This window comes from Adiantum capillus-veneris, chromosome 8 (genome assembly GCF_014529385.1).
Source record: "Adiantum capillus-veneris isolate H3 chromosome 8, ASM1452938v2, whole genome shotgun sequence".
Classification (NCBI taxonomy): Eukaryota; Viridiplantae; Streptophyta; class Polypodiopsida; order Polypodiales; family Pteridaceae; genus Adiantum; species Adiantum capillus-veneris.
Window position 1 is genome coordinate 149,448,634 of NC_140938.1, and position 14,993 is coordinate 149,463,626.

General features: G+C 41.0%; 1 pseudogene; it reads left to right on the plus strand.

Annotated features, from left to right (window-relative positions):
• Positions 1 to 14,053: 14,053 nt before the first annotated feature.
• Positions 14,054 to 14,588, plus strand: LOC147453156 (uncharacterized; annotated as a pseudogene).
• Positions 14,589 to 14,993: the final 405 nt, after the last annotated feature.

The window sequence follows — 14,993 nt, forward strand, 5'->3', positions numbered from 1 at the left end:
TGCACTTTCAAAAGTCCGCCAGACAATGGTGGTCTAGCCTACGAGCCAACGATGAAACTCCACGAACATGGAAAGCTTTAAGAGCTTCCATTATGAAGCAGTTTTTGGCCACGGATGCCAAAGACAAAGTACTCACCGAATGGCGAAGTTTAAAGCTCTCTCCCAATGAATCCATCCACAAATATGTAGACAAGTTTTGGGACCTACAACTCAAATCCACTGTCTTCAAAAAATTGGATTTTGGAGAGCAAAAGCAACAATTTTGTGCGGGCTTAACCGAAGAAATGGCGGAGTATGTCAACTCCCAAAGGCCACGTACCATATCGGCGGTAATACACCATACTATGGTGGCCTCACGAATCAATTTCCAAACAGGGGCTAAAAGAAATAATAAGCTCTCGGAGAACAAGGGCTCCAATGAGCCTAAGGAGAAGGACAATGTCCAAAAGTCTCCTAAGGGCAACTCCAACAAAGCTAAAGAGAAGGGAGTTTACAAAGGTAAGAACAAACTCTCTCCTGAAGAGCTTGAGCGTTACCACAAGGATAACCAGTGTTTCAAGTGCGGCGAACAAGGGCATGCGTACCGCGCTTGTCCCCAAAAGAACAACCTCCAAGATCCTCCAAGAGCTTCCTTGGTTGAAATCCAAGAGGAGGAGACTCACCAAACTCACCACAAAGGATCTCCTCTATGCCATGCTTGGGGAAAGGTAAGAGAACATGAGGCTTTTATTCTCTTTGACCCTGGTTCTACTCACAATTTTATATCTATGGAGTTAGCCACCAAGCTAGGCATACAATCCTACGAGATGGGAGATGTCCTACCCACAGAAAGTGCCTTCAAGGGGCAAGAAGCTTCAGTCACTCCCTTAATTGGGAAATTGAGGCTTCATGTCCAAGGCTATGTGGACAAAGAGGACTTCTTTATCTCTCCTCTCAAGCATGAGGATGTAATCCTAGGGGCACCATGGTTTGACTGCCTAGCTGCCGATGTTAAATTTCCTGAAAGGAGAATCTCCTTTAAGTTTAGGGAAAAAGACATGTATATAGATGCTAAGGAAATGGGTAACACTATCCCCATTGTACATACACCAGCTTTCAACAAGTCAATAAAGAGCTCTATTTCTGTGTACGTGATTTTTGTTAAAGATTCTCAAAATGAACCTAATGCTTTAGCAAAAGAAAATAAAAGAAACCAAAAGGAATTAGAGTTATCCAATTTTCTCAAGGGGTTTCAAGATGTTTTTATTGACGACATCCCTTGTGAGCTACCTCCTAAACGAGGTAATGATGACCATGCAATCGAACTTCTTCGAGGAAGTTCACCGCCTAACAAACCTCCTTATAGAGTTTCTCAAGCTCAACAAGAGGAGATTATGTGGAAAGTGCATGAGTTAGTTGAGAAGGGTATGGTTAGGCCAAGCTCATCTCCATTTTGCTCACCTGTGCTATTAGTGCAAAAGAAAGACGGCACATATCGTATGTGTGTCGACTATAGAGCACTAAATAGGATCACTATCAAGAATAGGTTTCCCGTTCCACGGGTAGAAGACCTATTTGATAAGCTACAAGGATCGACCTACTTCAGTAGGATTGACCTAAAAAGTGGCTATCATCAAATAAGGATAGTTGATCAAGACATTGTAAAGACCGCATTTCGCACTACATTTGGTCTTTACGAATACATTGTCATGCCTTTTGGCTTGACCAATGCACCAGCCACATTCAATTGCTTGATGGAGAAGCTGTTCAGGCCTCATCGAACCTTCACTGGTGTGTTCTTTGATGATATTATCATCTACTCTAATTCATTGGAGGAACACAAGCAACACCTCCAGGTAATATTTCATTTTTTAAGAGAGAAAAAACTTTATGTTAATCGAAAGAAAAGTGAATTTTTCTTGCAAGAGATTCAGTATTTAGGTCATATTATCTCTCAAGATGGCATCCAAATGGATCCATCTAAGTTATAGGTAATAAAAGGATGGCCTAAACCAAGGAATCTTCATGAACTAAGAAGCTTTATAGGTATGTGTGCATACTATAGATGCTTCATAGAAAATTTCTCACAAATTGCGGGACCATTACATGATCTAACAAAGAAAAGCGTTAGGTATACATGGTCTACTAAGGAGAACAATGCTTTTGAAAAGCTTATCTCTCAACCTGTGCTTACACTACCGGATCTCTCAAAACCATTTGAGGTCCAATGTGATGCTTGTGGTGATTTCCTTGGAGCTGTTTTACTCCAAGAAGGGCATGCCATAGGTTATGAGAGTTGAAGGCTAGACCCTATTGAGAAAGCTCTAGGCATATATGAAAAGGAACTCCTTAGACTCATGGAAGCACTATTTATTGGGGACTCCTTTCATTCTACGAACGGATCACCAAAGTCTTAAGTACTTCATGATGCAGACCAAGCTCTCTGACAAACAAATGAGGTGGGCAAATTTCCTTTCGCAATTTCATTTTCATATTGCTCACATTGCAGGCAAGCATAATCAAGTAGCTGATGCACTCTCAAGACGGCCGAGAGTGAATGCGGTTTCCATAGCAACTCACAATGATCTATCTTCAATGATAGATGAGTATGCTATTGATCCCAATTTTAGAGATGTGATTTCATCCCTTGCATTGAGGAAGAAAGAAGAACCATTTACCTTACAAGATGGTTATCTTCTCTATGGCAATAGACTATGTGTTACTAACTCACTACGTGAGAAAGTAATGTATGAATCTCATGCTCCACCATATGCAGGGCATAGAGGGATTCAGTCTACCTTAAAGGGAATTGAAACATATTTCTATTCGCCTACCATGAAAGTGAACATACAAGAGTATGTTTCTAAATGTGTGGTTTGCCAAAAGACAAAATTTGATAGAGGGAAGCAACTTGGATTGCTTCAACCCTTGCCAATACCTAATTCACCATGGGAGAGCATATCCATGGATTTTATCTTTGAATTTCCTAAGTCTATCCATGGGAATACGGGAATATGGACGATAGTAGACAGGTTCAGTAAACAAGCTCATTTCATACCTGTCAAATGGCAAATGGCAACCCTCTTCATTTCACAAATTTTCAAGTGCCATGGCTTGCCAATGTCCATAGTGTCGGATAGAGATCCTAGAATGACCAGTAATTTCTGGAAGGGTCTCTTTGAGAATTTCAGGACAAGGCTAAACTTCTCTTCGGCCAATCATCCACAAACGGATGGCCAAAGTGAAATAGCTAACCTAACAATTCTCAATCTACTAAAAGCCTATGTAACGGAAGTAGATCAAAGATCTCAATGGGAGAAGTACTTACCCTTAGTGGAGTATGCTTACAATAACATTGTACATACTTCCACCGGAAAAGCACCTTTCGAGGTAATTGAGGGAAGATCAAAAAGTCCCTTGCTACTTAAGGTACATGGGAAGATCTTCGCTGCAGATGAGTATAGCCGAGACCTACAAGAATCTTTTCAAAAGATTAAGGATTCTATCTCTATCTCACAGCAAAGGCAAAAGGCTGTTGCTGATAAGCACAAAAGGGCCCAAGCCTTTAAAGAAAATTATTGGGTCTTATTAAAGTTTCCTAAGGCTCGATTAAGGCACACGATGGGCAAGAATCCTACGGGCCACCAAAAGTACTATGCTAAACTAGCAAAAAGGTACTATGGTCCCTTTCAGATTCTTAGGCCAATCAATGAGATGGCCTATCAACTCAAGTTTCCCAATCATTGGCTCATACACAATGCTTTCCATGTGAGCCTATTAAAGCCTTACAAAGCAGAGCCACCTCAAGAACCAACTATTGAAGACCCGTCGCAGATCGAGGACCAAGAGGAGGTGCTGCAGCCCGAGTCCATTCTCCGACATGAAGACAAGGTACTAAGAGGCAGTAAGACTATCCGACGATATCTTATTAAGTTTAAGAATTATCCTTTTGAAGATGCTAGATGGATGCAAGGCATACAATTAAAGGATAACCTAAACCTTGTCAATGCTTACAATGCTTCCCAAGAGTAAGCAAATGTACAAAATGTTAAAAATGAACAAAGTTTTTGTCTTATAAGACTCTCTCTTTTTCTTTATTGTGCACAAAATTGAAGTAGTATGCATGCTTAGATCAAGTTTGCGGAGACGAGGTCTCCCAAACACCAAGTAGAGCTTGTCACTCTACTATGGAAGACTCATTATAGGACTAATGTGCAGACATGCTTGCGGCAGCCTAAGGCTCTCAAGCGCCAAATGGACTAGTCATCCATTGTGGAATGATGTCATAGGGTAACATAGGGATCCTCTACCCGCTAAGAAAAGGACTCATGGATATGCTTTATCTTCTCTACGCCATAGTCGAGGACGACTATGATTTCAAGAGAGAGGTAATGTTTTTCTCATATTAAACTAATCATTAAATGTGGGAAAGTGCGAGGGGAGAAAAGACTAGAATATTGGTTAAGCTAGTAGACCGGCCACAATAGGGATCCAAAGGAGGGAAAATAGGGATCCAAAGGGGGGGCCATCTGCAAAAGATCCATGTGCAACAATGCGCTAAAAAGACCCTAAGGTTTAGCCCATTAAGACTTCCAAAATGCTAAGGCTTGTGTCCAAAGGGTTAAAGCTTAGGGGCTTTGTGTGCTCTCCAAAGTCAATGCATGTCCCTACATGGGAGGGGGCGAGCCCTTCTTCTAGGGGATAAGAGAGAAAGTCACACACACACACACAGAGGCTCTCTTTACACAAAGGGAATTAGGGACACATGTCAGCTCCCTAGCCGAGATGCCCACAGGGTGTGCCCAGTTTCTATTGGATGATCCTTGAAGTGGACCACTGAGAATTAAGCTAGAGTAAATCTAGTTTAATTTATTTAAAAACATTTAATAAAAGAAACCAATGAGAATTAAGTCTCCTAGAAGACTATTGGGCAGTCTCCCAAGGGGTCCAATGAGCATTCAGAAGCCCAATGGCTTGCTTGATTCCTATTGGCCAGGAGGCAAAGGGGTCCAATGAGAGTTTAGTTAAATTATTTAATTACCTAAAGCTCTCACAAAAGGGGAAAGGGGGACACATGTCAAAAGGCTATCACTTATGCTGCTTCATTGTGATTGGCTTGACTGGGGGAGGGCTAATGAGGCTAGAGCAAGAGCAAATAGCAAGAAGGATCGCCCAAGAGAGAGAGGGGGCTGATTTTTTCAAGGCATTATCACACACACACTCACACAATCTCATGTGTGAAGAAAGAGAAGACTATCTCTTCCCAAGCTTCAATGGAGAACTCGTCACCTACTCCAAGCTTGTGAGATAGAAGCCTACATCAACACTCTCTTGGCATGTGGATGCAAATCCAAGCAAGAGCCAAGCTTCAAATGCATGCTCATCTCCTCTACGAAGCTAATCACTGAGCTAATCTATGCTAATATGAGTGATTATGAGGAGATATACATCTTTCTCGTAAGATACTCCTTCTTCGTCTCAATCTACTCTCATACCTTGCTAGCTCTCACCATCTTCAAAGGTGTGTGAGGTCTTGGGTTTGAGAAAAGGGATAATTCAAGTTGTGTTTGCTAAGTGTTTTGTTTAGTGCATGAAGATTTCATCTTCATAGCACTAGCTAGTCTTGAAGTAACACAAAGAATTGTATTGTACAATGTCTCTCTTGATGAGAGAAACCATAATACAAAGCCTTTTGGAGGGGGGACCGGCTCCATGCAAATCCGGTCCTCAAATGTTGTCATTAGCTTAATTTGTCTCTCTCTTGAAAGTATTGTCGATGCTATCTAACTAGGTGTTATGCTTTTTGTTGCTCTCTCCACCCAAGCACTCTTGTAATTCTCATTAGGAATCTATTCTAATGAAATTCCCACTATGTTCATGTTAATTTCCGCTACACATAAGTTATTAGGCCATTAAATGTTACAGAGAGAGAGAGAGAGAGGACCCGAGGAGTGCCATGATGTGGGCCGAGCAAGGGCAATCCAAGAGTAAAGGGCAAGGTGAGAGCGAGACCAAAGGGAAGGAAGAGAGAGAAATAGAGAAAGAGAAGGCAACTGGGAGTTGGACAAAGAGGATCGAAGCTAGGCCAAAGAGGCAGTGTAAGTTAAGATCCCCAAAAGGGGTAAAACATGAGAAAAAAATAATAAAAGTGTCTAGGGGCAATAGTGACATCGCTAATGCCCCTCCCCCCCCCCCCCCCTAAGTGCGAAAGAGAGAGAAATTGAGCAAATGAAGCAAGGTGGTGCCCCCTTCGAAAAGATACCACATTGGGATGCCAGATGGCCAAATGTGAAGGCAGTTTCCAAAATTGAAGACAACTCCCTATAAAAGTCAAATTTTCATCAAATTAGGGGCTTTTTTTAGGCTTTTTTGTGTAGTTGGAAGCCTGCAAAGTAGAGTTTTCTGAAAGAGGAGTGTGCTTCTTAAATCCCTTTGTATTTTCTCATAAAAATGGTCATGGTGATTTTCAGGACAAGGGTAGGACCACTCCGGGCCAAGGGCTAGGACGGACATGCAGTCAAGGGGGTCCCTATATTTAGAAGGCCAAGGGCCTATATAGTGCATGGCTGGGTGGTGATGAGCATGTTGAGTTCCCCTGTCCTTTCACTGGTATCAGAGAAGTGATCATTGTTTCACCTTATATTATGATTCAAACGTTTAAGCAAAGCTTGCAAAAGATTGCAAATGAAAGTATTTAGTTTCTTTTCAGAACTATTTACATTCCTGTTAATGTGTGCTAGGCGCATCACATTTGCCATAAGTATTTGCAAGAATTACCATGGAAATACAGGTTCGGATCTGTTTTTTGCTAAATGCATGCACACTAGGTGTTATGGACCCTAGTGTTTAGCAAAGGCTGATTTGGAACAGCATGCATATTCCTCAAGTTGTTGCTTATGAAGAATTTTGCACTTTATGTGCACTATCTTTATGAGATTACCTTTAAGTCTACCAATCACCAATAGAGGTCATGGGTTGGTTTGGGTGTTTGTGTATTTTTTTAAGTTAACCATGATGGTTATTCCACACATTGTTGATTCCATGTTATACGCTATTGTGATTTTCCGTTTACCTGCCATCTGGAAAGACTGTCTATAAACCATGGGGGAAACACACCTCAGTACTGTCAGTATCCAAGGGGATTGACATATTACAAAGTGTAATCTTGGGCTAAAGGATATGCAAAGTGCGTACATTAGCTTCATAAGAATTTATTGCTCTTTTTGGAGTTTACTTACTATTAGTTAACGCATGTTGCGACTAGGTAGTCTCTTCATGTATAACTCAGGTTCTCAACCTTGAACACTCGTTAGAGTGGGGTTGTTTACTGACGATGAAGAAGAGGGCCAAGTCAAGGACTTAAAATTGGCTGATGAGTTATGTCAGCAAGTTACTTTCATGGAAAGTGAAAAGAGGTACTCTTTTTGGTACACCTATGTTGTGATAAACTCGTTTACCATGCTCATGAGAGTTCTAAATGGAGTCTACACACTACGTTTGGATAGGAACCGGTACCATCAGATGGTTACAAATGGACAACAATGTAGAAAATCAAGATGTTACTCTTGGTTTCATTGAACCTCCTACTCAACCGGGTTCCGCTCAAATAAACCGTTGGATCCATGTGGGATGTTACGATAGAAAACATTAGTGTTCTTATGAAGATACCATCACTTGTGTTTTCGCGGATGAAAACGCTTCTGCAAGGGGGGAGTAATATCAGGACAAGGGTAGGACCAGTCCGGGCCAAGGGCCAGGACGGACATGCAGTCAAGGGGGTCCCTATATTTAGAAGGCCAAGGGCCTATATAGGGCATGGCTGGGTGGTGATGAGCATGTTGAAATATCCTGTCCTTTCAGTGATGGCGTTGATAGCCTATGTACATGATTTGTGAAGTGAAACCGTGCCATTGGTGTCCCTTTAGTGTTGTTTCCCGTTCCCCCCTTCTCTTTGTCCTGATCTAGTGTTTTATCTTCGTGCCAGCAGTGCGGATGTGTGTGCCCCCCTAGATCGATGGTGTTTTGTGTGAGAGAGGGATATTGAGTGGCTGCGTGCGTGTGTAAGGGTGGAGAAAAACCGTGGCAGTAGGCGTGCTTTGTGTGGCGGATTTGTGGAGTGTCTGGACAGTGGAAATTGGGCAGGCGGTAGTCTGCTAGTGTGAAGTGTATTTTTGAAGGTGTTTTTCGAGAGGAGAGGGGTGTTGTGGATACCCTGAGCTATAGAGAGTCCCTTGTGTTTGTGTCGGGCGTGTTCCCCCATTCCCCCTCTCCAGCGTGACGGGTGACTCCGAGCACCGAATGCGACGTTGTAAAGCTCGGCTTGGAGCTTATCACTTTGGCTATTTACAAAAATCCTCGGCCACCCATTTTCTAATTAAATCTATCAAATAGTCCACTTGCCTTTGCTCGCATGCATCCGCACCCACTTTCTAAGTAAGGAACCGCTCACTTCAAATGCATGTAGCTCATGATGTATGAGTCCAATTCACTGGCTATGAAGCACGACTGAAAACACTCAATGAAAAACACCTCTTAGAAGCTTAACCAACCTAAAACTCTTGCAAATGAATAAGCAGAACCACACCTTTATACATAAATTTTATAAGAGCACTCTAAGAAGTCAAAGCATTATCTACATTTATGTACTCGAGGCTAGTGACCAGGCTTTTTAGGATTAAGGACTTTATCTTCATCCAAAAAATTCCTGACATAGCTTGCCAACCCTCCCTAGCCTGCTTGATCATTCATGACAAGTAGAGGCGTCTAGGGTGAACAACTGCTACATTTCATCCCTAGAAACCTCATCCACATTTTTAGATGTCTCCACATTGTCTCCTTGTATTGATAGCATTTCATCAGGCACAATTTTCATCAAACGTGCCAGCTCCTTCTTTAATTTATAACCTTTGACAGGATATTTATGTTGTACACCATTTAAGTCTGCCAACTGATATGTGCCATTTTCAAATTTGTTTACAACAATAAAAGGACCTTACCATTTGATTTCAAAATTCTTTTGAAAGGTATTGTCCAATTTACTATTGTATCGCAACACCAATATCACCCTTCTAAATTTCTTTATCCTCTACGCATTCACTGGCTTTTAGCTGAGCCTTTCTTAACACTTCCTCATAGTAACCCAAAGCTAAAACTCTATCCAATTGCAAGCATTGTAAATCCAATAACCTTTTCTGCCATGCTTCTCATCTTCCAATGACAATAACTTGAGAGCAAGAATTTCCACTTCAATTGGCAATAAAGCTTCCTTGCCATAAACCAGGTGGTAAGGGGAAAATCCTATGCTCGTTTTGATAGCAGGGCACAAGGCAACTCTGAAACCCAAGTCTTCCCATGTGTCTGAGTCATCTTGGTCAAGATCTTTACCAACTCTCCATTGAACCTTTCATTAAGACCATTGCATTGTGGATAATAGGGAGAATTGTACCTATGCTGTATATTGAGCTTTTCGCATAAGAAATCAAACAGTTCTCCTCTAAATCCTGGTCCTCTATCAGAAATTAGCTCTAGTGGCACAACATATGTACTCATAAACAAATTTTCCCATGTCTTTACTGGTAATCTGTTTGATAGCCTTGTCTTCTGCCCATCATGATAAATAATCCACTGCGGTCAAGGTGTAAGCATTTATTTTGCTAGTCATAGGTAAGGGTCCAATGGCATTGAGACCCCATTTCTCAAACACATCAAAAGCTAGAATTGTCTTCCACAATTCACGCTTCAAAATTCTCTTTCCCATCCTTTAACACGGTAAACACGACTTGCACCAATGATTAACATTCCGTTGAATACTTGGCCATATATAAGCTTCTTGCAAGACCTTATGCAACATGATCTTCATAGCAAAATGTCCTCCACAAGATCCCTCAAGATCTCAGATCTTGTAAATTTCCTTTTTCGAAGGCACATGACACAAAACTAAATCACACTCCTTTCATGTAAAGAATATCATCAAGCATTTTGTATTTCTTGGCTTTCCTTATGAACGCATACATTTTAGAAGACGATAAAGCTTCAGTTAGAACACCTGTTAGTAGAAAATCCACTTCCTTTGATAAGATTTTATTCCCATGATATAAATGGGCATCTTCCTTCACCACAAACACACAAGTGATCATCTCTTGGGCAGCATCATGAGCTTCTTCATTTAGAGACCTCTCAATATGTTGCAAACTCCATGCTTCAAGCTTTTTGAGCAACACCTTCACTTTGAAGCATAAATTCTTCAGTTTAGGGTTCTTATTCTTCATACTACCAACACTTTTCACAACCAACAAAGCATCTCCTTTAATTTGCAAGCGTCTAATTCCCAATTGTAAGCAAATATGCAAACCACCTTCAAGAGCCATGTATTCTACTTCATTGTTACTTTTGGCATCAAGTTCCAGCCCTTGCTTCCTCATAAGCTTTCCTTGTGCATCACAAATAAAAATTCCTCATGAAGCAGCATCATGACTTCTTCGATAAGAACCACCAGAGTATAACAGTGAAGCATTAGGGATGGCAAGAGTCCAAACTTCCTTCTTTTGCACCACCTCTTCTTTTGCCCGAGTACTCCACCAAAAGGTGAACTAGAACTCCTACAGCTCAATAACCCATTCCATCAGTGTATTTGAATTGTTGAACAGCCACGGAAGCAATAAATAACTAGTCATAAAGGTAAATGACTTTTGCAGCAAGTAGTGTCTCAGTCTTCTGCAAGCATAAACCATACTTCTCATCACCAATTCAATCTCAAAAAATTCTCTCTCATGAGGAGTCTTCACCATGCTAGCATAATGAACAGGATTCATATACTAAGATTCCTTCCCCCTTGGTAATAACATAGCTCCAATAGCATCATCTCCCACTTATGGGTTAACATAAAACTCCTTTTTCCAATCAGGATCCTGCATAATGGGGAGCGTACTCATAACCTCTTTAACTCTATCAAAAACCTCCTCACGGTGATGAGACCATTCCAAGGGATCATTCTTGATTGTTTGTTGCAATGGATATAATAGCTGCAATGCCAAGGATATGAAGTGAGACAGATATTTAACTTTCTGTATGAAAGTGGCCAACTGTCTGGTATCTTTGGGGATGACAGTAATAGCAAAGCCTCCACTTTCTCTGGATCTGCTTCAATTCCATTTTTTGCAATAACATGCCCAACAAGCTTTACACATGGCTGTGTCAAATGACATTTTTAAAGATTGAGCTAACCCTTGCATTCATCATACCTGGAAAAAGTCATTTCAAGCTTTTGAACATGCTCTTTCCTTGAACTGTATACACATAAATCATCTATGAATCCTTTGACAAACTTCCCAAGGAACGAGGTAAGGACCCAATCTACTTTTCTTTCAAAGGCTCCTAGCCCATCTGTCAACCCAAAAGGAAGCCAACAAAAAAAAGGAAACAACCCCATGGCGTGATAAAAGTAGTCTTTTTCCTATCTTCAGGAGCAAGGATAAACTGAAAGTATCCTGAATACCCATCACAAACACTGTATCTCTCAAAACCAGCCACTGCATCTAACAATTGATCAATAAAAGGAAAAGGGTAAGGATATTTCTTGGTCACCACATTTAGTGGCTTGTAATCAACACAAAATCTCCAACGCCCATCTTTCTTTGGGGTGACTACTACAAGGCTTACCCATTCAGCATTATCCACTGGCACAATGAACCCTGTATCCAAAAGCTTATCCACTTCTTCCTTTAAAGCATTCATCTGTTCCTTACCCATACTTCTTAATTTTTGCCATATTGGCTTTGCCCCTTCAACTAGCTCGATCTTCACAAGATCTCCAACAAAACCCCTTATTTACTAATATGAGGTAATGAAAAGATTTGGAAACCTATCCAACATTGCTAATTACTCCCTTCTTTATCCTTTTGTCAAATCAGTACTCAGCATATTTTGAATCAACTCTCTTTTTACTTACAGTTCCTGTATAGGTTGCATCAACTCTTCAAGTTGCTCTAAACAGCATGAAGCATTTATATTCCCTGATATTTGCAACAGTTCACTAATTTCTTTCTGTTCCTCATCCAACAACAAGAATGACACTTCACGCTTATCATTAGAACTCGAGGTAGTGCTACTTTATGAGCCTTCAGAACTATCATCACTGCTAGTTTCAGACTCATCATTCTCACTCACATGTTCAAGTGACATAGGCTGTTTGGTACTCATATCAAACACTCTCTTTTCACCCTTCTTGTCATGCACACTGATTGTGCCCTTGCACCAATCTTGCACGTCACCCACAGCTCTCAACCAAGGTCATCTCAGAATGAGAGGAAAGGCTCCTAGACCAGCTGGCATAACATGAAAGTTTACCATAACCTTCACGTTAAAGACTTCCACTTCCCAATCCTTGATCATTCCCAAACATTTCACGTTGGCATGGTCTATTAGTCGAATCCAAAAACCAGAGCTTCCGCATGTAATGAGACCGAGTCTCTCGAAACATGACTATGTGATCACACAAACTTGAGCACCTCCATCAACGTAGGCTGCTCCCATGCCCACACATTTGTGCCAAGCATTCACCACAAGACAGATGTTGGGTAACTCTCCCACAGACAACACTCTAACTTGTCCATGCTTCGGCTCTTTTTCTGGATTCACGGATGACTTCCAATGCCTTTTAAGTTTGGGCACCATATTCATCAACTGTCCAAAAGTACAATCTACTTTCCTCCCAATCAAGTCTTCCTTTAAACTGTAAGCTGTTTGGCCTTCTCCCAAAGGCAAATCTGCCACTTCAAATTGTCTACGCAACTTTCTGTTTCTCTTGGCTTTCACATCTTCACCCTCCTTCTCCTTCCCTTTCTTTCTGCTAGGCCCTAGTGCTGTAGAGCCTTCCCTCTCTCTTTTGCCTACTGGCAACACATCTGCGTCTTTCTTTTCAACCGCACAATACCCACATGACCACCCAAGGTTGAGGCGTGATTTTCCTGTCCAATACCTTGATATCTTCGTATATTCAATGCATAATCATTAGCTCTGTTAGGAAATTACTGAGGAAATGGGAACATATCCCCTCCCATCCTTGCTGGCTTTGAACAATAAGTGCTAATATGACCAAGTTTACCACAATTATAACAAGTGGGGATGGACCTTCTCTGTGGCTCACAACCGCTTTGTCCACGACTCACATTAGCATTAGGATGAGCTTCACATACCTGAGCCATCCCTCTACCACGTCCACAACCATGACCACCTCCACCACCAAGAACACTAAGTCGTAATTCCTGCATCATGGTCATCATGTCTTTCATATTTCGTTGCAATTGTTCGGTATTAGCAATCCTTCAACAAGTTGGCCTCCAGCTTCTCATGATTATCCTCCTTTTGGCTACCATTATTTTTCTCAAGGACCGCTTTCCCGTATTCATTAAGCCTTTGAGATTTCCATTCTTTCTCTCTGGCAATGGAAACTGCCTCCTCCAAGGTGGTGGGCCTTTTCAGCTCAACTTTGAACTTCAAAATTTCTTTTAGGTTTGCCACAGAATGGTCCTTCTTTTACATGGATGGAGGGATCTCATTTCCCGAATCCTGGGCCCATTTATCCCATAAATGGGTGAACTGCATGACTAAATCATCAACACTTTGATTAGCCCTCTGAGTGTACACCAAAATTTCATGCCAAACTTCATCAAGTACTTCAATTGATCGGTATTGTGCTAGGAAAGATTGCTTCACATTTTTGTAGTCCAAAACCACCCCTGGATTTTGGTCCTACATCAACTCCTAAAAATTGTGTAACCAAACTTTTGCCTCATCCTGTAAACTATATTGTAGTAGCCGCAACAATATAGCTTGGTCTAGTATATTGTGCAGTATGCAATTGATACATGGCAATTCTTTCGCAAGGAGATGCGCCTACGCATTAATTTTCCCCAACCAAAGGTGTGTGCCTTTGGTAATACATATTAGAATTTACATGAAATTTCCTAGATTGATTCTAACTTTTATCTAATCTATGTTATTTTGTTTATTCAAATTTGCATAGGAGGCAACATGAAAGAGAGTAGATTTACGTGACACATCTAGACTAGGGTGGATGGGATGGGATGGATTTGTGGCCACATTTGTGCGTACAGACCATTCACATTTTAACTTTTAAAGGTAGTATTATTGAATGAAAATTAATAATTCTTTGGTTGTGTCTTAATGTAGACGAAAGACTATGGTCGTACACCGATGGCACAGGAGATAGAGTACGCCACATACTGCAGCTACTACTGTGCTTTTTGTCAGACACTTACTGACAATCCAGATCCACTTGTACATATCCTTGTTTTGCTTTGTAGTTTTTTTCATGGTAACTGTAATATATTCTTTTTTTATTTCACTAACTAATACAGGAGCAGCATGGCAAGGCGGATATGAAAGAGGTGGCTCGACAGGAGGCCGAGGGGCGAGATCGAGAGGCTGAGAGGAGCGATGGCCCAATCACTGGCCATGATGGTGACGATCGCGGAGATAAGGATGGTCGTAGTCCCACGGTTCGGACAAGTGGTGGTGGCACTAGAAATCATGAGACCGATGATAGTGATTCTCCTAGTAGTGATGGATCACATAGTGATCCTGCATAGAGATTTATTTAGCATATTTGGGATATTTATACTTGTATTTTTCACTGTGCATTACTACATCTATGTGATGATGAGATTTGTTTTGTATATGTGAGGATTGATCACCACACAGTTTGTACATATGTACATAAGCTTACTGATGATAAATATTGACATGTGTTTGTTGCATCACTGAATTTGTCTATTTTCAAACAATTAATTATTTGTCGATAAGATAATTAGCCTAAATAACTAGCTCAATGTTATTTATTTGTCTTTATATATATATTTTTTAAAAGATGGATTAAAATCGTGGTCATTGTGCTACCAAATGATGATGTGGCATGTGAAACCTAGTCCTAAGTTTTTTGTTAGTTGCTCTACTTCTAAAACCTAACGCATTTTGATCTTATAGCACTCTTGTGC